At 51.8% G+C, this 23537-nt stretch overlaps 1 protein-coding gene across 3 annotated transcripts in view; it reads left to right on the top strand.

The window, feature by feature from the left end:
• Window positions 1–23537, top strand: part of UBTD1 (ubiquitin domain containing 1) — a 50941-nt gene that overhangs the window by 10820 nt on the left and 16584 nt on the right. Inside the window, exon 1 of one of the 3 annotated variants that reach the window (XM_070780605.1) lies at window positions 181–360. The exons of the other annotated variants lie outside the window; for them this stretch is intronic. The gene's annotated coding sequence lies outside the window, so the exon portion shown is untranslated. Of the gene's footprint in view, window positions 1–180; window positions 361–23537 lie in introns of those variants that run through there. 3 annotated transcript variants of the gene reach the window in all.

Consider the following 23537-nt stretch of genomic DNA (forward strand, 5'->3'; position numbering starts at 1 on the left):
ACTCTTGTTCAGCTTAGAGTTTTGGGAAGAGCAGAGTGTAGTCTTCCTACCCCAACATGGGAAGTCTGACTCTGGTGCACTCTCTGGCCCTTCCTCTGCACTGAGTGTATAGCAAGTGCTGACCATGAATTTCTTTTCTTTTTTAAAAATATCTATTTATTTGGCTGTACTGGGTCTTAGTTGCAGCATGTGGGATCCAGTTCCCTGACCAAGAATTGAACCCCAGTCACCTGCATTGGGAATGTGGAGTCTTAGCCACTGGACCACCAGGGAAGTCCCCATGAATTTCTTTTGATTTGCAAAATAATGAGCTCTTTCAAAGAAGGCGTTGATGAGAAGAAGATTTTCTTTCCATAACAGGTAATTATGACAGTTGTGACAAATATTTTATTCATTTTGTATCCATTTGCATTCTATTATCCTAGCTCCTCCAGCTCATTAGCTGTGTAACCTGGGCAAGTTGTTTTGGATTTGGGAGCCTCACCTTTTTCATCTGTCAAATGGAGATAACAGTACCTATTCCATAGGACTGTCATGAGGATCAAATGAGTTAAAACACATAAAACCCTCAGAGTGGTAGCTGGGACATGTTAAAATATTCATGGTTAGTTGTTAATGGTAGTTGTTATTTTTTTATTACTATCACCATGCTTGGTGATGTATTTAAGCCAGCTGTTCCCAGCCTTCTTTTCCCTCCACCAGTTGAGATCTATGGCCAGTGAAGTTCAGATACAAAACCTACCTTCTGCTGTGTACCCTGCCTATTTACCATTCTTATAACTCCACTCACTCATTCAGGAAAGCAAAATTGGAAGTAAGTTGCACAAGAGTGATTATTATAGAGGCAGCCTTGAATCTAGCTTCATTTTTTTTAAATGTGAAGCATTCACAAAAACCGGAGGACTTCAACTCTTGTTACAGATCTCTTGCAGCGTCCAACATACTCTTGCTAATTCCAGCAGCAACCAGTGGCTACTTTTCTGGCCTCTCTGGAACAGATACAAACTTGTTGCCTGGTGGGTCAAGGCTCAGGAGTGCCCTCAGGTGCTGTGACCCAGCTTCAGCTTGGCAGAACCTGTCTGGGTCCACTGGGGCTTACTTCCTGGACCCTGGCACCTCCTCCATGAATCTCCAAGAAAGTGGTGATAAGCATCCACAGCAGGCCCACTTTTCCACATTTGATACACAACCCCCTGCAACTGGCTTCAAAAGGAGCTGTTTTATAGTTATTGTATCCTGCTATTTATCGAGCACCAACCACACGGCAGGCACTGCACTAGGTGCTTCGCACACATCTCCAATCCTCCCGGTAATTCGCTGGGAGTGACACTGTCCTCGTATTAGGGGAGTGGCTCCATGATATTAACTGTCATGCCCAGGGTCACATGGTGAACCATGAAAGGATTCAGATGCCAGACTTCTGTTTTCAGTGCTCAACCCTGCCTTCCTTCCATGCGACACCTGCCTCACCGTCAGTTTCAACTGAGGGCTCACGAGGCCCTAAACAGGTGTAGCTGGTTTACTGACGTCACTGCCAGCCATGACTCTCAAATAGTCTGCTTCTGCCAGTGCTTGCACTGCGTATCCTGAGTATGTCAGGAAGAGCACTTTGCAACAGCCTTCATGGGTTTTTCCCTCCTTCCATCTCTCCCTGCCCCCCATACTCCCAGTGTCTGCCTCCATACCACGGGATATGGCACAAGGCATTGGTTTTTTCACTTAGCCAGTGTGCTCTGTGCCCCCCAAATAGACTGTTGCATGGCCAGAGCACTTCCTTTCATGAGCGCTCGGCCGCTCCAGGCATCATCCTCCCCAGAGTCAGTGCACTGTGCGTGGTAATCTCCATGTGTGAGGCACCCTACTGTGGGTTTGAGCTCACTGTCTTCAGTTTCCCTGTCAGCCCCTGGAGGTGGACATAATTACCTCCATTTTACAGGTGAGGAAGCTGAGCCTCAGGGAGGTTAAGACCCTTTCCACAAAAGTGCTGCAGCTTCTCTTTGAATCCTAGCAGTTATACCCTGGGTACCGTATCATCACTGCTGTGGGAAACTGCCTCTAAAGAGTCACCCCATCTGCCTTGTCCATGGTGTTTGCATAGAAAGTAGTGCGAAGAGTTCCTTTCTTCTAGGAGTTCACAGTGTGATGGGCTGAATAACGTCGAGCTCCTGTGATCTTTTTTTTACTTATTCCAAGCCCATTTCCACAGGCATACCTGGGTGGGTAGATTTGTGCCACTCACACCAAGGAGGCAGGGCGAGCTGAGGGGACAGCCCCCGGGAGCTGACGGTGCCCTTCACAGCCATGTTCACACCCCAGGTTGACTTCTCTGTTTGCTCTTTGCCTTTCTTCCTTCTGGCCTCTCATAGCAAGTTCTTAGAGCCCAGAGGTCATCTGGCTGTGGCCCTTGTGATATTCCTGTTTGTGGCCCAGTGCTAGGCTGGCGGACATGGAGAAGGGAGGCCTTATTTCACTGGAAACCTGCTGCTATTATGGCTTTTTATAAGGCCCCAAATGATTTTTGGGAAACATCCACATGCTGAATGCACTGTTATTTGGTCCTGCTCCCTGAGGAACAGAATGGGCTAGTCTTCAGAGTCCACAGGCAGAAGGAAAGCTGCATTGGACCCTTTAATCTGCAGCCGACCCCTCCTCTCTGAAACCTAGCTTTGACATATGTCCCACGGAAGATCCAGGGCCTGGATATCTGATCCATTGTTGGCCCTCAAGCACATTTTCCTGAAGCCGCAGACACAGATGCTCAGTCTGCTGCTTTGACAGCACCACTCCTTGGGCATTCAGGGGCCGAGGCCCAGGGAAATATTCAAGGAGAGACTTCGGCCTGCGAACCCTGCTCCCCTGGTGTCTGGCTCACCACCTGATGCTGGTTTGGATGTGAATTGATGGGGACCCCTTTTGTAGTCTGGGTCTGGGGCCTCTGTTTTAGAAGTGAAATGATCCAAAAGCTGTGGGGTGGCCAGGCTTGCTCAGAATCCACCCTCACCTTTTAGAAGAGAATTGGCATTAATAGGGAATTCAGCTGGAGGAACTGGTTCAGGAAGGTCAAGCCGCTGAGCTGTGGCCTGTCCTGCCAGTCAGAAGTGGTGGAGCTAGTACCTGACCCAGGCAACCTGACTCTTATTTCCTCTTGTCTTTTCTGTACATGTGTGCTCAGTCGTGTCTGACTGTCTCCAAACCCATTCTGTACATCCTGCCTCATTCCTGTGTACACGTGTTACATATGTATGTCTCGTCACCCATGATGGCTTACGGTCTGGGGAATAGAGCAAAGACTAATAGAGGTGTGATACAATTTCAGGCAGGGTAATGCGTAGACAGGTGCTAAATCATGCAGTGTAGACAGACAGAGACAAAGGCAACATGTAGACATTTTAGAAAGAGTTGAGGTTGGATAGGGCAGATATTAAGGGTGAGTGAGGAGAGATTACTGAAGGGTTAGTGATCTGAGTAAGGGGTTCAGGTTAGAGAGAAGCAAGCAATACAGTTTTCTTTATTGTAAAAGTAGGATGTGATTAGGTAATAAATGTGGACAATATCAGAAAATCCAAAGAAGAAAAAATCTCCTTCTTATTCCTACCACCCAGAGAGTCCCCATTCCTGTTTGGTGTTTATTTTTCTAGCCTTTCTTTTTTGTTTTGCAGACAGTAGAATCAAATCGGCTGGGTACACTAAGGTCAGGGGAAGGTCTCGAATAGTAGATGGGGAGTTGAAAGCAGAGAGAACCTTTGCTGGTTCCTTCCACAGGGGTGCAGTGAATGAAGTGGTTCAGGAAGAGGCACCCAACACCTGCGAGCAGATGGGACCAGAGCCTGGGGCGAAGCAGGGGCTCCTCCACCCCGGACCTGGGTCTCAAATTTCATCACCCAGTGCTTGAGTCGCAAGTTTACTCCTCACTGCTACCACCCAGGGGGTCAAAGGAAAGAATTTGTCTCTAGGTGTGTCAACAGCTTGCTCCCACCCCCACCCCCACTCCCGCATCCCACAGACTCTCTTTCCTATTTACTATCCGGTGTCTCCAGCAGAGTTCTCCTCCCCTGGAGTTGGGGACACACGGCCGATTTTGCCACACCACAAAGCTTTGCTGCTGCCTGAGGTCATTTCAGGGGAGAAACTAAATATAGCGGAGGAGAAGCATCAGGACAACTCCATATTGTTCGGGCCGTTTAGCATTGCCCTTCTGCCGACAGACAGGGTCACCTGGGACTCGGCACCCATCGCCTGGACTCTGCCCTGAGTCTTCAGTTCTCTCTCTGTGTTCCCCAGCCGGGGCTCACTTACACAGGACTGGGGTTTTGGCTCCGCCCAGGCCCAAGAGAACCTTTAAAGGAGTTGCCTAGGGGAAGGGGCAGCAGGGAGAGTCCGGGCCCGGGGTTCTCTGCCAGCTCAACCACTTGGCACCTGTGTGGTCTTATGCCTTTGAGTCTCTGGCTCTTCATCCGAATGATAGACGCATTGATCTGAAACAGGAGTTCTGCACTGTTGTGTTAAGCCCCTGGAACCCTTTCAGATGCACACTCACAAGGTAGCCTGATGCCTACAACCAGATGGGCAGTGCACTGGTAGAGGCTGGGGAGACTGGAGCCCCAAGAGGCTCCATCGGAGTCTCAGGGTCCTGCAGGTGCAGTTTGAAAACCACTAGGTGAAGTGACCCTGTGAGGTTTCTTCCAGCCTTAGGATTCAAGGGTCTGTCCTTATGATGGCCTGTGGCATAAATGACCCATCAGTAGGGGTAGAAACTTTGTGACCTCTTGGAGTCCTTGATGGTCATCTTCACAGGGGCAGGAACGGCACAGGGACAGAAATCTCGGGACAGAGGTTTCTGTAGTGGGGGCCACCACTCCCCGGGGGAACACAGTTTGCAGATCAATTGGACGTGCTGGCCCACACTCTCACAGGCTGTTTTTCTCCGGCCTGCTCCTGCTTGCCTTTCCTTTGAATGCTGGTTTGTCCCAAAGATGAGATAAAAGTGAGGATATTATGCACTTCAGGCAAGGAAAATGCATTTAACTCAAGTTGCCTGGGGCCAAGTTACATATTTGATATGTGGAGTATTTGTAGAGCATGGTGGCGCCTCTGGCAGAAATCAGAAAGCCAGGATCTGGGGCCAATTTTCTTCATTGAGCAAGTTTGTTTGTCAAGCACCTGCTTTGTATTCCTGGAGAAGATTAGGGGAGATCCCGGCTTTATTAGGACCCCTCGATTTTGAGTAACAGAAACCAGCTGAATCTAACTTCAGCACAAGAGGTGATTAATTACAGGGTCTCAGGGGTGTGCAGGAGCCCACACAGCACAGTTGCAGCCTGGCCTTCAGCAGAGATTGGAAAAACCTTGTTAGATTCTCCCTCCTCCTCTCAACTCTGCTGCCCCTTGGGCTTCCTCCTCACCTCGGCAGCCAGGCGTTCTCCTTCCTCAGCCCACACGGCCACAAATGTTCCTACTACAGCTCCAGCCACACTCAGAGGGCCTCAGCTCTCCCAGCCTCATTCCAGACTCACAGGGAAGCGGGTCTAATTGGCCCAACTTGGTCCACTCAGCTCCAGCCAGGAGGTGGGCTCACATACAACAAAACCCGTCTAGTGGGGCCACTTCAGACCCTGTGCCGATTGGAGGCAGCTCCGGCAGAAGGGCATTGGTGAGCCACGCAGACAACTCCCAAGCCCTCAGCCAGGAGCTCCAGGCCCAGGGCGGGAACAGGTGTACATGGAACACCTACTTGCCACACAGGGAGACAAGAAAAGAAGCAACCCTTGGCAGAGGATGTTGTACACGGCTCCTCCAGCTGGGGCTGTCTGATGGAGGTGATGGGGCTCCCAGGCTGGTGTCAGCAGTGGCCCCCACAGAGCTGGGGCCCCTCCGCGTCAGCTTAGGGGCAAAGGGTTTGTTGGCAGGATTACAGTGAAGCAGCTGGCCTCATGGGAGCCAGGACCGGAGAGTAGTCAGGGATGGAGGCGGCTCTGTCTTTGAGCAGCTAGTGACCTCTTGACTTGTGTCTGAGCATCTGCTCCTGGCTCCCTCCCTATAGACTCAGCTTTCTCTTCTTGTTGGCTGTTCCACGACCGAGCACACCAGTGCCAAATTCTCGCAGCCACTTTTCTGGGTGCAGGGACTGCCCAGGTACAGGCAGCAGCAGCTGGGGGACCTGGTTCTGCAGGCTGGGTGGCTGCGTCTTACAGGACTCTGGGCAGGGCAGGTGCTGAGAAAGGGTCTCTTCATCTCTCCTGCAGTCAGGGGAGTGCTTGTGGACACAGGTGAGGGGAGCCTGAAGATGGAAGAGAGAAGGGCTCGGGAAGGGGGACCAGCCTGAGCTGAAGCAAGGGTGCTCGGAGGGGCTGGAGGCAGGTGTGTGCTTCAAGGAGGGGGCAATAAGAGGCAAGGCCTGAAAGGCACCTTGCGAGCCAAGCTGCGGGCCAGGGGTGTGGAGGTGATGAGGAGCCACTGGGAGCATGTGGCTAGGTGGATGCCAGGGACTTGAAAGGGTACTCTGGACTCAAAGGCTGAGAAGAGAGCTGGGGCAAGGCCGAAGCCAGTGAGGCTGGATAGGGCTGGGAGGGGAAAGGTCTGCACTGATGTCTTGGGAGTGGAAGCCCCTTTGAAGAAGGAATCCACAAGGTCGTGTGACAGGTTAACCAAAGGAGAACGAGGGCCAGAGGTGTGGGAGACGGGTGGGAGCATCAGGGAGGGCCTGGCGACACCGGGGACTTGGGGAAGTTCGTCAAAGGAGAGAGACCGTCAGCCTTGCAGAGCAGAGGGCTGCTATAGCACTTGTTGTTTTAAGTTGGGAGAACTGAGTCAATGTGGAAAGGGAAGTAAGTCCCAGGCTAAAGGAGACTTCTGGAGAATGGGTCCTGGGCCCACCAGCTCTGCTTCTCAGAAACTGTGATCCTGCTCAAGTCACTCAGCTTCCTCATCTTCAAAATGGGAACAGTATCTGCCCAGTCCCCTGCTAGCCATGTGGGGAGGGTCAAAGGTCACATACAGGACAGTGCTTTGTCACCGGAAAAGCTTGTGCAGCTGCAGGCAGCCTTGTTACTGTGGCTGCTGGTGTGCCTGCCTGCATGCTGACCCCTCTGCTGGGTCAGGGAGCCTTCCTTCCCGAGGCCACCCGACTCTCGGCTGACCTCGCTGCTGATGCCGTCACCTGGGGTCATGTTGAGATCAGCACCCTTCTGGAACCAGAGCCTGGGGGTACCCAGAGGGCCAAGTAGGTGTAAGATCAGTCCCCTTCATTGACAACAGGCGTTCCCCTGATGGGTGCTGGGTATGTGGAGCCCAGTGGGCAGGACTGAGGCTGAGCTGGCCCTCCAGGAGAAGGCGAAGAGGCAGTTGGGGAAGGACCAGATGTGCGCTGGCTTACCCATCTGCATTTCAGAGTGGAGCTGGAAGGTGCTTTTTTCCCCATATGGGCCTCTTTGGCCTGTTCCCCACAGAGAAAACTATGGAGCACTTGTGTCAAAGTTCCCAGGAAAAGGGGAAATGATGAAACCCACATCCTGTTTTGCCACCGGCCTCGGGAAGAGGACCCAGGTGGGGACAGTAGATGGTGGCAGGGACAGAAGTTCTGGCGAAACCCTGGGGCCTGCAGAGTTGGGGGAACAGAGACTTGAGGAGGGGACCCAGGGTCAGGGAGAGACGAGTGTGTGGCCCTCCTTCCCATCCTGTCCCCGGCTGACTCCATGTCGTAGCATCCAGCAGCCTGGGAGCCTACGCCGTCCTCTCCGCCGCCCCTTCCTCAGGATGTGGCCTGGCTTTCCCTGGCTGCCCACGTCCTGGCTTCCTGCCGGTTCACCTGCAGCTTCCTGTCTCTGGGAAGGCCGGCTTCCTGTGCCCACCTGGCTTTGGTTTGGGTCTTCCCCCGGTGCTTTCTCTTCTTCCCCCTCCAGCCCCTTCGGCCGTTTCTGTCTGTTTCCCTCCCACGGAGCCTCTGCTCCCTGCTGGGCCCCGAGGAGTATTACTTTCCTCAGTCGCAGCAGCTGTGCATTTTGCTGGCTTACCCAGCTGTTCTTGTCCTTGACCACAGAGGTCATGTCATCTGTTACAGTAAATAGAAAATGAGAATGAGAGGGTGGCCTGGTGCCTCTGGGCTGCCCTTCCAGCTCCCTTCCTGCAATCCTACCGGGAAAACAGTAATAGTAACAAAAATAATAAGGTTAATGCTTATATTAATCCTTTGCATTTTCACTTATTGTTTTCCAGATGCTGTGCTAAATATTTTACATGTATTATTTACAGTTAATCTTTGTAACAACCCAGAGATATAGGTTTTATTGTCATCCTCTCACTGTTGAGGGTGACTGAGGCTTGAGAGGTTATGTAAATTGTCTGACATTACCTATGAGTCAGTGGCAGAATGAGACTGGAACTCACGTGGGTCTGACTCCCACAGCAGTCTCGTAACTGTGGTGATGTATCTGCCTGCCCCAGAGGAAGAGAAGTTGCCACAGGGCCAGCATCCCCTCAGCCCACAAAAACTTCAAGTTCACCTTTCTACCAGTTACCCATTGGAACTAATAACTGCCCAGATAAGGAACCCTCGTGGTGTCCTTCTCAGAGCTGTGCTTTCTTTCTTCTCTTTTCTCTGTACCCGAAACAATCAGAGACCTTCAGATGGCAGGGGTCATAGTTTTCTCTTTGCTGTGGACTCCCCCTGTACCAGCGTTCCATTTTACAGATGGGAAAGTGCCTCCTAGTCTTAAGAACTTTGTTTGATGTTATCCTGACAAAGGAGCTCCAGAACTTGAAATCATAGTCTAATCTCTTCACAGGCATCTGGTACCCTTCCCACTGAGTCACGATGCCATTCTGCTCTGAACGTGCTAGAGGTATGCCCCAGAGGTTGCCTCTTCCACACATTCTGTATTGACTTGGAATACGTCTGCTCTTTGCGGTCAGCCCTCTGTCTTCGTTTCTTATCTGTGAGTGTTGAATGTCAATGGGAGAGAGATGGAACGAAATCTCTGGGGACTGGGACATATAGGAAGTTTGAAAGAGTGTCTTCAGTATCATAATCACATCTTAGGTTTGGAAAAATATGTCGTTGCTAAAATGTAAACTATCAAAGGTAGAGTTTGGCCAAAAAGTCTTGCCTGATGTTACAGTAATTCCCAAGTGGGGCATGATACAGTTGTGGGTGTGTGTGTGTGTGTGAAGTCTGTATTTATCAAAAGGTGTGTGCTTAAAAAGGCTGGGAAACACGGTTTCCCAGTAAGAGACTGTATTATCCTATGGCCCTACAGGTATTTCCTGGAGGGGCCTGTGGATGCCTTACACTGTGTGGGGGCATCTTGCCTGCTTTGTCTCAGCTGGACCAAATTCTCTTGGGGCTCTGGGTGGCCTACCTCGCGGCTTTGTCGTGTGCCATATGAAGGTGATATCTAGGGTAGAGGCCCCATCCTGGAGTTCAAAGCTCATCTGAAACGTATACCTTTGTAAAGTTAAGATGTGCACTGTTTGTGTGCCTGGCCCCGGCTTGGTCCTGGATATGCAACTGAACAAAACAGGTATGGTCCTCATAGAACCCACAGAGAAGCGGAGAGATAGTTTATACCCAAATCATCCAAATGCATACTACGAAGGAGAGAAGGCAATGGCACCCCACTCCAGTACTCTTGCCTGGAAAATCCCATGGAGGGAGGAGCCTGGAAGGCTGCAGTCCATGGGGTCGCTGAGGGTTGGATACGACTAAGCGACTTCACTTTCACTTTTCACTTTCATGCATTGGAGAAGGCAATGGCAACCCACTCCAGTGTTCTTGCCTGGAGAATCCCAGGGATGGCGGAGCCTAGTGGGCTGCCGTCTATGGGTCGCACAGAGTCGGACACAACTGAAGCGACTTAGCTGCAAAGGAAAGAAGAGGGTACTGGGAGAAAATCATGGGGTAGGGGAGTGGATTATTTGGGGGTGGAGGGTCAAAATCACTTCCTTGACAGAGATACCTAAGCTAGCACCTGAAGGCTGAGTCTGAGGGAGCCGTGTTTGTCTCATGTGGCCCCACTCCCGGCCAGGGCTACTTGCTGGCCTGTGAGACACCTTTTGGATGAATGAGAAAAAGATGCCTGTTCTGTCCCTAGCCTTCCTGCTAGAGCCCACTGCTGATGCCTGAACATGAACTAGGTTTCAGCCTCTGCTGGCCCCAGGTCCTGGCCCTTATGTGCTGATACAACCTAATGTGGATGAGGGCGGGGAGGGTTACCCAAGCCAGATGGAAGGAACTGCACAGGTGAAGGCCCTTGGACAGCAAAGGGCTTGAGGCCTTCTAAGAAGGGGAAGAAGCATCAGAAGAAGCAAGTCACCACCTCAGCTTTTCTCCCCCCATAAGGAGGTATTTTCCCTTTCAAGGAGGAAGGAGAGAGGCTGTGTCGGGGGCCTTGTCCACAGCTGTGAGGCTGTCCAACAAGCCTGTGGAGTCTGGTTTCCATGGGGCCATAGTTAGTGTCTGCTCTGACCTTCTTCCCACAACAGATGTCCCTTCCACAGGGTTCTAGGAAGAGAGAAAGACCCATAGGAGGGTGTTATAGGGAAGCCAGGACAGAGACCAAAGCCTGGGGCCTGTCCCTGCCAGCTTCCATTCAGCCACCCCAGGCCACGTGCGTGCTTTGTGCCAAATTCTTTGCTAATCGTGCCAGTTTGGAATGTCATGAACCTTTGGCCATTTTCTCATTTTACCTGGGACACACCACCTTTCATTCCACAAATAGGGATAACGGACTCAAATGTGAATGATGCTGGTGCAGGGAGGCTCTGCCGCATGAAGGGCTCTGCTCGCCCTGGGGAAGGTGGCAGGGAGTGCTGGAGGACGTGGCATTTGAGTCAGTCCTAGGTGCATTAATGCACGTGTGTGCATGCGTGTGCATGCTCAGTTGTGTTCGACTCTTTGCAACCCCATGGACTGTAGCCCTCAGTTCCTCTTCTGAGGAACTTCATTTTCTTCTCCAGGATATCTTCCCCCACCCAGGGATTGAACCCAGGTCTCCTTTGTCTCCTGCATTGGCAGGTGGATCCTTTACCACTGCTCCACCTGGGAAGCCCTCAGCATTGATGCCATGGACCATTAATTTATGGAGGGGCTAAACTCTAAGCTCTTGGAAGGAGAGAGAATATGAAATGCTGAATGTTGACACCTGGCTCATGTAGGTTCTCAGTCTGGCTTAGAGATTCATTTGGAGATTCAGTGTCTCTTCAGGGAGACTCTCCAAATTCAAACCCAGGTTTTCTGTCTCTTTGCCCAAGGCCTGCCATTGTGCCAGCTGCCTAGTGACAGAACAACTAAGGAATATTTGAGGAACTTGAAATCATGCCTTGGGGAACTGGGAGTGCTTATCAAGAAAACACTAAGGCATAAGGAGATCAGGAAGGTGGTCTTTAAATCCTCTAAGAACTGTTGTCAAGTGATATTATTTATTACCTTTTGCTGAGCCCTTCCTGTGCTGGCTCCTGTGCTAGGGGCTTCATACATATATATATATAATCTTATTTAATTTTCACAGTAATCCAAAGAGAAGAGAATTAGTATCTGTATTTGATAAGGGAGGGACCTGGGGCTTAGATTAAATGACCCACCCAAGATCATCTCTCTGGGATTTGGGATGGGTCTCTGACCCTGCATAGTTGCTGAGAGATTTTAACCACCACACAGTGCTGCCTAGAGATTCTGTCATGTGGTTTCAGAAACTGGAGCTGGCACTTGTGGGTAGGAGTTCCAGGAAGGTAGTTTTCTGTTCCCCATAAGGTGATTTCTCTTCCTAAAGGAAAACAGCCTGAAATTAGACTGGGCTGCCTTCTGAGAGCCGAGCTTCTACTGCAAAAGACCTCCAGGATCTCCAGCTCCACTGGGCTCTGATTGCACAAAAGCTGAAGCTCTCCTGCCCTAGCCTGGTAGGGGCTTTTTCTGAGCTGCGCAGTGAGGGCCACCTACAGCCAACATGAGCAGCAGTACCCAGACTTCCTGAGTCCCAGCCTGGACTCTGTGTTGTGGTGTCTCTTCTCTCTGAAGCCCCAGTTACAGGGCTGAATTCTGGTTTCTTCCAGCAAGAGCTGGGCAGTAGTGTGTATCTGACCCCTTTGGAATGGGCTCCACAACCACCTGGGCAGGTCTCCGGACCCTGGCACTTGTTTAGGCTGCAGGGCAGGGCAGATTGGTCAGGCACACGTGTTCTGGGTTCCTTGGGGCTGCAGATGTTTACATGGATGCACAGATTGTCCTTTGACTCTAGCTTTGCCTCATTGACTTGTGGTGGCCATGTGGCTAATCCTTGGATGGAGAAGGGTGTGGCGTGGCTCTCAAGCCCCTGCCACATGTCATCGAGTGAGTTGATATCTCTGGGAGCCCTTTTGTAAACTCCAGGAGGCTGCAGGAGCAGGGGCCAACCAATTGGAATTTCAAGGCCTGGGTGAGATTGCCTTTTCAACTCCAGAGCCAGAGTTTAGATTATGGCCAGAAATTACAGTTGGGGAATCACTAAAGGTGGTATTATCTAGCTGCCCATCCAGTGGGGAGTTGCTTCACTCGGCACCCCTGCCAGGTAGTCGGCCAGGCTTCCCTTCAACAGGGCTAACTTTGGGTGCCTCTAAAGCAGGGAAGTCCTTCACACGGGTGCGGCCCTCTGCAGAGTGTGTCCCTGGGCGCCGCCTTGCTGCCCCTCACCGTGGCCTTGTTGCGGGTGGGAAACGTCTGTGCTCGGTGAGCTTGGGTGACCCTGGGTGGGCCTCCTTGGTGTCCCCCACCCACTGGTTCTGCACGAGCAAGTCTGCTTCCCTTTGGTGAAGTTTTCCTGTTACCGCTCCTGGGATGGGAGTCCAGGGTAAGCATTGGTGACCTGTCTTACACATGGCGAGTATCAAAGATAAGGCATGGGCCTTGCCCAGATCATTCCACACGTGACCAGGCAAGAGACACAATCTCTGAGGTGCTCAGTCTTGTCCTTTGCCGCTCAGCCACAGTCCGCCTCCTCCCTGATCTCTGGCGTGTTTTATGGGCAAGATTCAGAAAGCCCTTTCCAGACAGCAAGGAAAAAGCTTTTAGCTTCTTTCTTTCGAGTGCACCTGGCTGGTGGAGTGAGTGTGGGGATGGACACGTCAGAGCCACGTGGTACCAGGAACAGGACATAGCAGTGGGAGGAGGGATCTGGAGGGGGACTGAGTGTCTCAGAGAAGAGCTGCTGTGTGAGAGGCTGGGGCCATCCTGGTAGCTCCCTCCTGTTTCTCCTTCAGAGGTCTTTCACCTCCCTGCCTCCTTTTTCTTCCTGCTTTTCTCCTTTTTCTCTTCTTGTAAGGCAGCCTTGAGCTGTTCTGCTTTCTAGCTCTTTAGTGTCTTCTCTTCTGTCCACCTGGAGATTCCTGAGCTTAAGATATAGTGTCCTTGACACATCATATTTCTTTATAACTTCTTCCCCTTGAGGCAGCCATACCTGCCACTTCAGAGCAACTCCTAGACCTGGGAGCTTTAATGTTGAGCCTCTGCCGGAGAGTCTGGATGCCTGGCTGCCAGCCTACCTGGAGCATTTAATTGCCCTGCAGGTGACATCTTATTCCACAGGGACATTTCACGACACTGCCATAATTATGAAGGACAGGGCAAGTGGTCGGAATCTGATGTGTTGTGGCAGGTCAGCAAGAGGACTCAAAGAGCAATAGAAGGAAACTAGTCATTTGTGGAGTATCTTCACATGTCAGGAACAGAGCGAGCTTCTCTTTCCAGTGGGCCTGGGAAGTGGCACCTTTATCTCTGTTTTACAGATTTGAGAACTCAAGCTTGCTGAGGGTCACACAACCAATTCATGAGTGGGGTCAGAGTGAATCCCCTTCTGCTGACTCCAGAGCCCAAGCCCCTTCCTTCGCCTCATCTGCGCTCCCTCTCCTCAGGGCCTCCGTCTTCGCTGTTCCCCACCAGCGCTGAGCCCAGCACCTGGCATGAGCAATCACCATGGCGGTTGGAGAAGCTGGGCTCAGGCTGTCAGACAGGGACCTGCTGAGCTGGGTAGACCTGGGACGGTTGGGCAGACGTCTGAGGCTCCTGTGGGCTGGAGGAAGGCAGCGGCTGTCCTCTGTCCTTGGGCCTTCTGTGTGGGTGTGACTTGGTGGGCACCAGGTTCGCAGTTGAGAGCATCCAGAAGTGGGCTGAGGCATGGTGGTGCTGGGTGTAACAGAGACCCTGTGTTCTGGCAGGACCTTTGATCTTGGCAGGCTCCCCAGGCTGACAGACCAGCTTCCTGGTACCACTGTGGGAGGTGGTGTTGGGGAGGTTATGCCACCGTCTTCCCCATTTCTCTCGTTCTCCCCACCTTCTGCCCCATGACAGCCCGCAGGCCGAGTGTGAGGAGACCATCCAGGGGCTGGAATAAATGTTGGTGTGTGTATGGTTTTGCATCTCTTAGCGCTTTCTCCAGGGGGAGTTGGGGCTTCAGACCATCAGATTTGTTTTTCTTGTCACCTCCATTGCCTTTGAGGCTGCATTTCTCTGCTTTCACCACCGTGTTCGTCACCCCTGTTCGTGCCTCCTTATGGATTCCTCATGGAGCATTTGCTTTGACTTGTACACCCTTTTCACCTCACCTCCTCCCCTGACGCGCTTTGATCTTAGGGGCTGGGCTGGGCGTCAGGACTCACCCTTTTCCCAGCAGGAACTGAGAAAGGTGTAGACGATGATGAAGACTTAGGTCCCACTGGTGCTCGGCTCACCCTGTGAAGGGAAGTGTATTTATTTATGTAGCGCTCCCCTGCTGTATGAAAGTGGCCTAATGATACAAAGGCTTGAAATACAAAGGCTTGAAGAGTGAAGTTTATTTTTTTGTCTCTTATAGTGGCTCCCGGAGAAGGCAATGGCACCCCACTCCAGTACTCTTGCCTGGAAAATCCCATGGATGGACGAGCCTGGTAGGCTCCAGTCCATGGGGTCGCTAAGAGTCGGGCACGACTGAGCGACTTCACTTTCACTTTTCACTTTCATGCGTTGGAGAAGGAAATGGCAACCCACTCCAGTATTCTTGCCTGGAGAATCCCAGGGTCAGAGGAGCCTGGTGGGCTGCCGTCTATGGGGTCGCACAGAGTGGGACAAGACTGAAGCGACTTAGCAGCAGCAGCAGCAGCAGCAGCAGCATAGTGGCCCCGATTCTCCCTGATGTGAACAGACCACATGAGAGGGCGCCTCTGCTGCTTGTGTCATTCTGGGATCCAGTTCCTTTAGAGGTGTTGCTTTATCACAGGACATCATTGTCCACGTGGTTGAAGCTTGGATGCCAACCAGGGCAAGGGAAAAGAGGAGGTGGAGGAGACAGACCTGCTGCCCTTAGACCCAGGTCCTCTAGAGCTCACATCCCTACAGCTCACATTCTGTGGCTGCCCTGACTGCAAGGGAGGCTGGGAAATGTAGTCCAGCTGGACTGCCCCTTGCCAAGAAGGAAGGGAGAATGGATTTGGGTAGACAGCTGCCAGCCTCACCACAGACAATGGAGAGTATTTTCATTTGCATGTGCTAATAAGAACTTTCCCTGCCTGTAATGTGCCAGATCTCTTTGATAACTTGCACACAGGCCTCCCTGCTTGGCAAACATCTGTGCACCAGACTCAGTGCTGCACAAACTGGGTGAACCAGAAGCCGAGTAAGGCGATTCCTGCCTTTTAGCAACTTGGTGTCACCTGGAGAGGGCAAGTGTGGAGCCAGTCTGTAAGTGCCAACACAGAGGTTCTCTTGTTCTTGTGTGCAAGGCGCTGCAGATGCAAAGTTAAAGGACTATGCGTGGCCTCCGTATGCTCGCAGTCTTGTGGATTAGATGGAAGTGAAGTGCTGGGATCAGGGCTGGCTTGGGGAATGAGGAGGACTTCTCGGAAGGGGTGACGTTGAAGCCAGGCACAGGAGGTTTCAGTTTCAACTGAAGGAAAGGGAGGGGAGGAGGAGGGGATCTTCAAGAGTGAAGTCCAAGAGAGAAGGCATGCAGACTTGGAAACCCGGGCAGGGTCACCAGCCTGGGGGTGGTATGAGCATACTGGGGAGATGGGGAGTCCAGATGTCCACATGGCTCACTCCTCGCTCCATTTTGGCCTCTGCACCCGCTCCTTGCACCTGCCTTCCCTGGCCACCCTTTCTACAGTTGTGCCCCTTCTCCTGATTTTATTCTTCTGCTTTATTTTGAGCATAACACGTATAAATGCCGGGCACATCTATACTGACCTGTGCATTGTCTGTCTCTCCCAGTAAAGTGTAAGCCCCATGAGTGCAAGGATTTTGTTTTGTCTAGTCCCTGGCAAATAGCAGGTATTCAGATGTTTGTTGAATGAATAAATGAATGAACAGAAATGTGTGTTGAAGATCAGATTCCTGAGAAACCTTGATTTCCATGCTGAAGAGTTTGGCTTTTATTTTGGAGGTGGTGAAAAGCAAAGGAAAGGTTCTGAGCAGGGGAGTGACACAGCCACTGGAGATTCTGGCAGCAGGAAGAAGGGTTGGAGCAAGGAGAGAGTGCCCCTTACCTGGTCCTGCCCCAGGTCCAGGGCAGTATACCCTTCAGCCTGTGCCCCATTGGTGCAGCCCAGAAACCTTGCCTGGGCGCAATCATTTTTGTTCAGAGCCGAGCAGAAACTCAATCTCTGGCAAGTCTTCATTCCTAGTAGCGGAATGGATGTGAGCTGACCTCTGCTTTCCTTTTTTGAAGGCCAAAGAGGGTCTAATAAGCACTCTTGTGCACTTCACTGGTAGAAGTGAAAATTGATGCAGTCTTTCTGGAAAGCAATTTGGCAAAAGGTAGCCACGTACCTTAGAGATATCCCTACGTTTAACCTAGAAATTCCACAAGGACGTTTTATCATAGGAAAGGAAGCCAAAGTATGTGCAAAGCTTTATGTATGAAGACTCGTGCCAATGTGAAAAATAAGAAATTATCTGTATGTGTGACTTAAGTACCTCTGAAATCCACCCCTCATCTCCATCTCACCAAGACTCTGCCTGTCACAAAACAGACCCTCCATAATCTGGAGCCCAGGCCTTTGTTTTCTCTCATGAGCTAATGCAGCGGCCTTCTTCCCCTCAAACCCACCCTATGCATGGATTCCAAAATGCAGGTCCTTCTTCTCCAGCATCTCTTCTGGGTTCTTGTAGCTCTTGAAGATAATGCCTGCCCTGGCCTTAGACCTTCCATGGCCTGTCCTCACCTCCGCTGTGCCTTGTATGTCGCCTCCCGCCTTGCATGTCGCCCTCTGGCAGCACTGCTTGTGCTTCGCCAAACCCTGCTCACCTCCAGGCCCTTGCTCCCCTTGCTTCCCTTGCTTCCTCTGCCTGGCTCACTTCCACAAACCCTGCTGACTCATCCCTGGACTTGGACCGGACTTCGGGACCTTTCATTGACTGAGAGAGACCCCATCTCCTGTGTTCCCATGATCCTGTGTGATCACAATTCTTGCATTTGTGTTTACGTTGGTTTCTACTATCTCCTTACATTTCTGTCTCCCTTACCAGCTCTGACCTTGAGAGCCTGTCTCATCGACTTTATGTCTCTGCTCCCCAGCATGGGGTCTGGTACATAGGAGAAGCTCGATTCATTTTCTTGAATGAGTGAATGAATGAATGAATGGAGAATGATGTAAGTTTTTTGTTATGAAGAAATACATTCTGTACAGTGCTAAACGTGTAGCAAATACCCCATAAATATTTACTGAATGATTCTGTGTGAAACAAAAACAGTGGGATTTTGGGGAAGTGTCTCATTAATTCTGAATTTCCTTTATTTCCTGAGTTGATCTCATAGGGTGGACCCCTGGGCATCTGCCTTTTTATAGAGCTTCCACAGGTGAATCTGGTGAGCAGCAGGGGCTGCAAATCACTGGCTTTCTAGCTTAAAATAAAAACAGGACCAAGGACGTACTAATGGTGTGAGTTTGGGTTGTACATGCTCCGTGTCCCTGCGATACGTGTGTGCACTGAGAGGAGCGGAGAGAATTCCTCAATGTGTTATTGCCAGTTATTGCTGGGTGTCAGGATCTGGGTGACTTTAATTTTTTTTCTTTTTGTTTTATTGTGTACTTTTTCTCTATGTAGCATATGTCACTTTTATTTAAAGTCATTTACTTTTTAAATGTTTTACATTTCATTCACTGATTTGTTGCTTCAGGTGAGGGGTCTTGTGCGGCAGCGCGTGGGCTCCTCTCTGGCCGTGGCTGTGGGCTTGGGAGTGACAGTGCCCAGGCTTAGTTGCCCTGCGGCCTGTGAGATCCCAGTTCCCCAACCAGGGGTTGAACCTGGGTCCCCTGCATTGGAAGCGGGATTTTAACCACTGGACCGCCTCCCTGCAGGGAAGTTCTGCATATGTCATCTTTTAAACAACATAAGGAGTGAGAAGGGCGGTTAGACAAAGGAGTCCTGGTTGTGCTCACCATGGCAGGTCCTGGGGTCCGTCCTGGGCTGCAGCATTCCCTGGGCTCCTGGGACCAATTCTGACTCTGAGTCTAGAACCCGACGCTTTAACCCTTTCTGAGCACCCGCTCCGGGGACCTTGGAAACTGCTGTAGACACTGCCTAGGTCTGGAGCAGGCTGCCTTGTCATCCCAGGTCTCCAGGTTGAGGAACGTAGTGGGATTTGGGGTAAGAATTGGCCACCACAAGGTAGTCTCCAAATAGGTCCAGGACAGAAAAGCTGAGCTGGGCTGGGCCAGAGGTGAGGCCACAGACCTGGGGATCAAGGCCAGTAGGGACATGGTGATACTGGGGGCTGGGTTGAGAGCCATCTGCTAAGTGTGAGGCAGGGAGGGGCAGCCAGGTGGGACTCTGAGGGCTAGGAAGGTGAGACAGTTGGGGAGCAGGTAGCAGGGGACCGACTGGGTCGAGGAAAGCAGCCAACTGGAGGGAGTACCCTGAACCAAGAAGCTCTTGGTTTGTAATCTCTTGACTCTGGAGCTAACCTAGCTGCTGGGGTTGTCCACAGGGGTGGGGGTGGGGGTGGGGGTGAGGGGTGGTCTTTGCTTGTTTGTTATCTAATGCCATCTTCCTCCCAGAGCCTTTTTGAGTCTTTTTCCCTGTATGTCCTCCATCAAGGTGAGCTCTTTCTTTCCTTTAAAGCCCTGATGGTCCTGTCCATGCCTCTTATGGTTTTGATCGCTCTCTGACTTTGTGCTCTTGTTCTGGGCATGTCTTGTGCTCTCCTGAGGGAAGGATGAAGTCTCATGCATCTTTACAGTCCACACAGGCCATGATCAGGTCCAGGGAAGGTGGAAAAGTGCCTCGAACCTGCTTTCCTAGCTGGAAAGGTCAAGGCCAGGCTACAGCAGGGAGGGCTCTGCTCTTGGCCTTGTGGCTGGCCTCCTGCCTGGTGCTTCCCTGGGTCACCACGGCGACAGGATGCTCACCCGCAAGCAAATAGCATCCCCCGCACAAGGCTGCCGGCCTCAGCAGTTCTTGACCCCAGCTGAGTTGAAACTGAGAGGATGCCTGTTCCAGCACCCGAGAGCCCAGCCCACAGGGCCCTGTCCCTGTCCCTTTAGTGACTGTGCTGAAAACAGATACCTCCCGCTGCCCCGGGTTTGCTGCCTCCTCTCCCCACTGCCACAGCCTGTCGGCATGATCCATGGCAGGGGGGAGGCTTGGGGCAAAACAGGTGGTCTCCTAGCACCCAGCTGCCAGCTGCATCCTGTATGCCAGGGAGCCTTCCCACGGGCCTGCTTTCTTCTGGGTTTTAGCTCCCCTGGGAGCCTGCCTTTCTCCTCTGCCCTGGAGGGTGGTGGGTGGGGGTGGATGGAGGTGGGGAAGGGGATGAGGAGGCTATTCCTGGCCAGCCTCGGGATAGTGGAGCACACCTGAGGGAATGAGGTCTAACCTGTCCCCTCAAGTCTGAGTCAGCTCTTGCTTGACACAGATCTGCAGTCCTCGTCAGACTGGTCTCGCAGGGCAGGTGCTGTGGGCCATGGCCCAGCTGCCAGAGATAGGTCAGGCCCTGCAGCCTTCTCCTCTGGGAAACCCTGCAGGCAGGGCCGGCTACAGCCCTCCTGGTCACCCAGCTGGCGGCCTTTACCTAAGACCAAGGCCTGAGGGTGGCTCCACTGGGAAGTCGGGTGTTTTCTGCCTTTGGGCAGATCCTCTCTGTTGTCCCCTCTCCACTCTCACCCTCATCTCCTCCCAGAAGACCTGAGCTGTGTCCCACCATGTGATCCTTCTCTCAGCCTTTATTGAGCTCCTGTTGTGTGCCAGGCACTGGCCTGGGCCCTGGAGCTCTTGAGATGGGTAAGGCCCAGCCCTGCCCTTAGAGTTTGTTTGCAGTGCAACTCCTATGAAGTGGTGTAAACAAGAGCTTTATCGATACAGGACAGCAAGAAAGACTCTTTCCTTAGAGGTGCCTTGGGGCAGAAGACGCCCTAACTCTTGACTGAGCTGTTTCTGCCTTGTCGTGACAAGGATCTTTTACTGCCTTTCCCCATAAGGCTTATAAAGTTTTCTACCAAACCACACTTAAAAGCTTAAAACACATAGACACACAACAAGAACCTTGTTTTTTTTTTTTTTAAAAAGTCAATGCATATACAAATATATATTCTAGAAAGTTAAAGGCCCATCACCACATCCCACTGGTGGAAAAATTGGTGTGTATCCCCCAGATATTTTTTGCCTGCCCGTGCTAGTACTATCTTTATAAACTTGGGCTTATTTGAAGGTGCCTGTTATCTTGGGAAGCACACAGCCTCTGAGGACCACCACCTACCCCTAGCAGTTAGTTATTCCAACTCTAGACCTTTACCCGGAAAAATGGTGTCAAGCTCACAGTCTTCCTTGATTCCCGCCCCCCATACACACACCAATTTGCACCAATTTGCATAGAAGTCAGGGCTTCCCTGGTGGCTCAGTCAATAAAGAATCCACCTGCAATGCGGGAGACCTGGGTTCAATCCCCGGGTTGGGAAGATCCTCTGGAGGAGGACATGGCAACCCACTCTAGTATTCTTGCCTGAAGAATCCCTTGGACAGAGAAGCCTGACAGGCTACGGTTGCAAAGACTCAGACACAACTGAGCGAGTAAGCATAGCACAGCCCAAGATCTAAAACTCTGTGTTGAAAGCCTTGGATTGGCTAGAATTTCCTACTAGCCTCCCCTCCCAGCTTGTGCCTCAGGCTCCTCTTGCCTTGACTAGAGCTGTGTGAGCAGTGGAGAAGTCCCATCTAGATCTAGAGGTGGGGCCAGTGGTTTTTCTGCCCATGCTTCCTCTTTCTTACCATGCCTCTCACCTCTTCTGTTCCCGGCCCATCTCTTGACCTCAAATAACTGAGTCACAAAAGCATCACAACCTTCTAGAATTGAGCAAAGCATCTTTTCTGGGCTGGAATTCTATCAGCTCCATGAGCCACTCATTTACATATACAGATCAGAAGCTGTAATTGACAGATGTCTTAGCATTTCCATTAGAAAAAATATAGTCTAAATGTAGTTGGAGAGAAATTCTTTGGAGGCTTGTGGGGGAGGGTAATAAGAGGTCTCTGTCGTGACAAGGTTGGGGGTTGCTCCACAGTCCCCCAGTGGTGGCATGGCTGTGTAGAACCGGAACCAGTTAGCCAGGGGTGGGCACTGGAAAAGAAAGCAGGAGACAACTAGAGTTTGTTTTAGAAATGACCCCTGCTTACCACACTGCAGCTGGTGTTCGGATATTTCTGTAGTGCTGACCTTGTCAACAAAGAGTGAAGAGCAGTATTGGGTGGGAGGACAGTGGGCCCGGGAGAGGGTACCCATTGGGGCGCGGGTGGACTCATCGGACTTCCGCCTGTCTTGCTGCCCAGCACTCGCTATTCCAGCATGACTCCAGGCCTTTGTTGCTTCTGTACCTTCCCCCTGGGCCCCTCTGTCACCCACTTCAAGGCCAAGTTCTCAGCATTGAATCTCCTCCATGGAGCCTCTCGGATGTGCTCATCGTCTCCTTTGCTTCCCCACTGCCTTCTGAGTCTATGTTGCTTCTGGCTTGTCTGGCGGTCTAGTCATTCCTTCATTTGTTCACTCATTCATTCATTCAGCTAGTACCGAGGACCTATATGTGTGAGGTGCCAGGTGCCACTGTGAAGGAGAGGCCAGGGCCCTGCCTGTGAGTGGCTGGTGTTCTGATGGGAGACAGACAGACAGAGAAGTACACTCACCACCAGAGAACGGGGATCGCACCACTTAGGAGAGGAGAGACTGGGACGGGGCAGGGGGTTGGGAGAAGCCCACCCTAGTTAGGGCAGCAGGGAAAGCCTCTCCTAGGAGGTGCTGTTTAAACCTTAGGGTCATGAAAATATCATCCTCACAATCTCAGGCCCCTCAGTGTCGGGTAGGATCTGGAGCACGGTGGGTGTGCAGAGTCGTGTTGAAATGAATCTAGGCCACGACCCTTTAGTCTGGGCCTCAGCGGCCTGGGAGCCAGTAACCGTTGCCCTCTCCCACTTTAGGGCTCCCTAGCCCCACCTCCAGCTGTCACTTGACCGGGAAGAATTGGGTTACTTTTGGGGGTGGGGTGGCAGGGTCCTGTGAACTTGGGTGTGGGCCAGCCGGGCTGCTCCCAGGCCAGGCTCGTCGCATCAGGGGCCGGGGAGAAAGCAAGCATGAACAGGGGCTGACAAGCTCCAGACAGCCTGGAGGCTGTCCGTGTGGCCGGTTCTCTTGTATCTGGATCTTCCTTCAGGGACGGTTCGCAAGCACCGCCACTGCCGTAACCCCAGAGGGAAACTGAGGCCCAGAGCTTGGAAGCTGCCTCTTTCCCTGGCAGCAGTGGAGCTCAAAGGGGGTCTGTATATTCAGGGAGAAGAGATGGAAAGTCTGAGATGCAAGGATGAGGGTGAGACGTGCCCCTGTGCTGACCTCCCAGCCCACTGGGGCCTGCTTATTTCCAGAGTCCTTGTCACAGGGTCAGAGATGGAAGCGGCTGGCATGTGAAAATGTTCTAACCCGGCTCCTGCCCACCCCTTTGACAGATGCATAAACAAGGTCTGGTTGTCAGGGTGTGGGCTCTGGTATACACTGTCCATACACCTCTCTCTGCCCTAGTACGGACCAGTTTGCCTTATGTGGGAGTCAGGATTTCTTTGAACAAAAGTTGCGTGGATCAGTTATTTATCATGTATTTGTTTATATTTTTTAAATGTGCTGCAGAGTAACACACTACAGGAGTTTCCTAAATTATGCATTCAAGTGTTTTCAAAATAAGGAATGTGAACATAATGTGTCCCCAAACGAGGAAGGCTCAGTGTGCATCATTAGTGTGATTCAGCCCTGACCAGGAGACGATGGAAGCTCGCGTCCCGCTCCCCGGGGTTGCACGCTGCCTGGCGCTGGCGGTCAGCCATGTGTGAGACTGAGCCATTTCCACTTTAGTGGGGGTCCTATGGGTGTTTGAGAGTCTGTCTCTCCTGCCAGTCTTGCAGCATTTTGTGCACCGACTGTTGTAGCTCTTGTGTGCATGGGTGCACGATTGCACGTGTGGTCTGCTTTGCAGTGTTGGGTGGGAGCCATGAGTTTTTGGAGGGCCAGGCTCTTGCTGTAAGCTGTCTTTGTGCCCCTTGTGAGCCCCGCACAGGTCTGTCCACAAGT

The sequence above is a fragment of the Bos indicus genome, chromosome 26 (assembly GCF_029378745.1).
Source record: "Bos indicus isolate NIAB-ARS_2022 breed Sahiwal x Tharparkar chromosome 26, NIAB-ARS_B.indTharparkar_mat_pri_1.0, whole genome shotgun sequence".
In the NCBI taxonomy this organism is placed as follows: Eukaryota; Metazoa; Chordata; class Mammalia; order Artiodactyla; family Bovidae; genus Bos; species Bos indicus.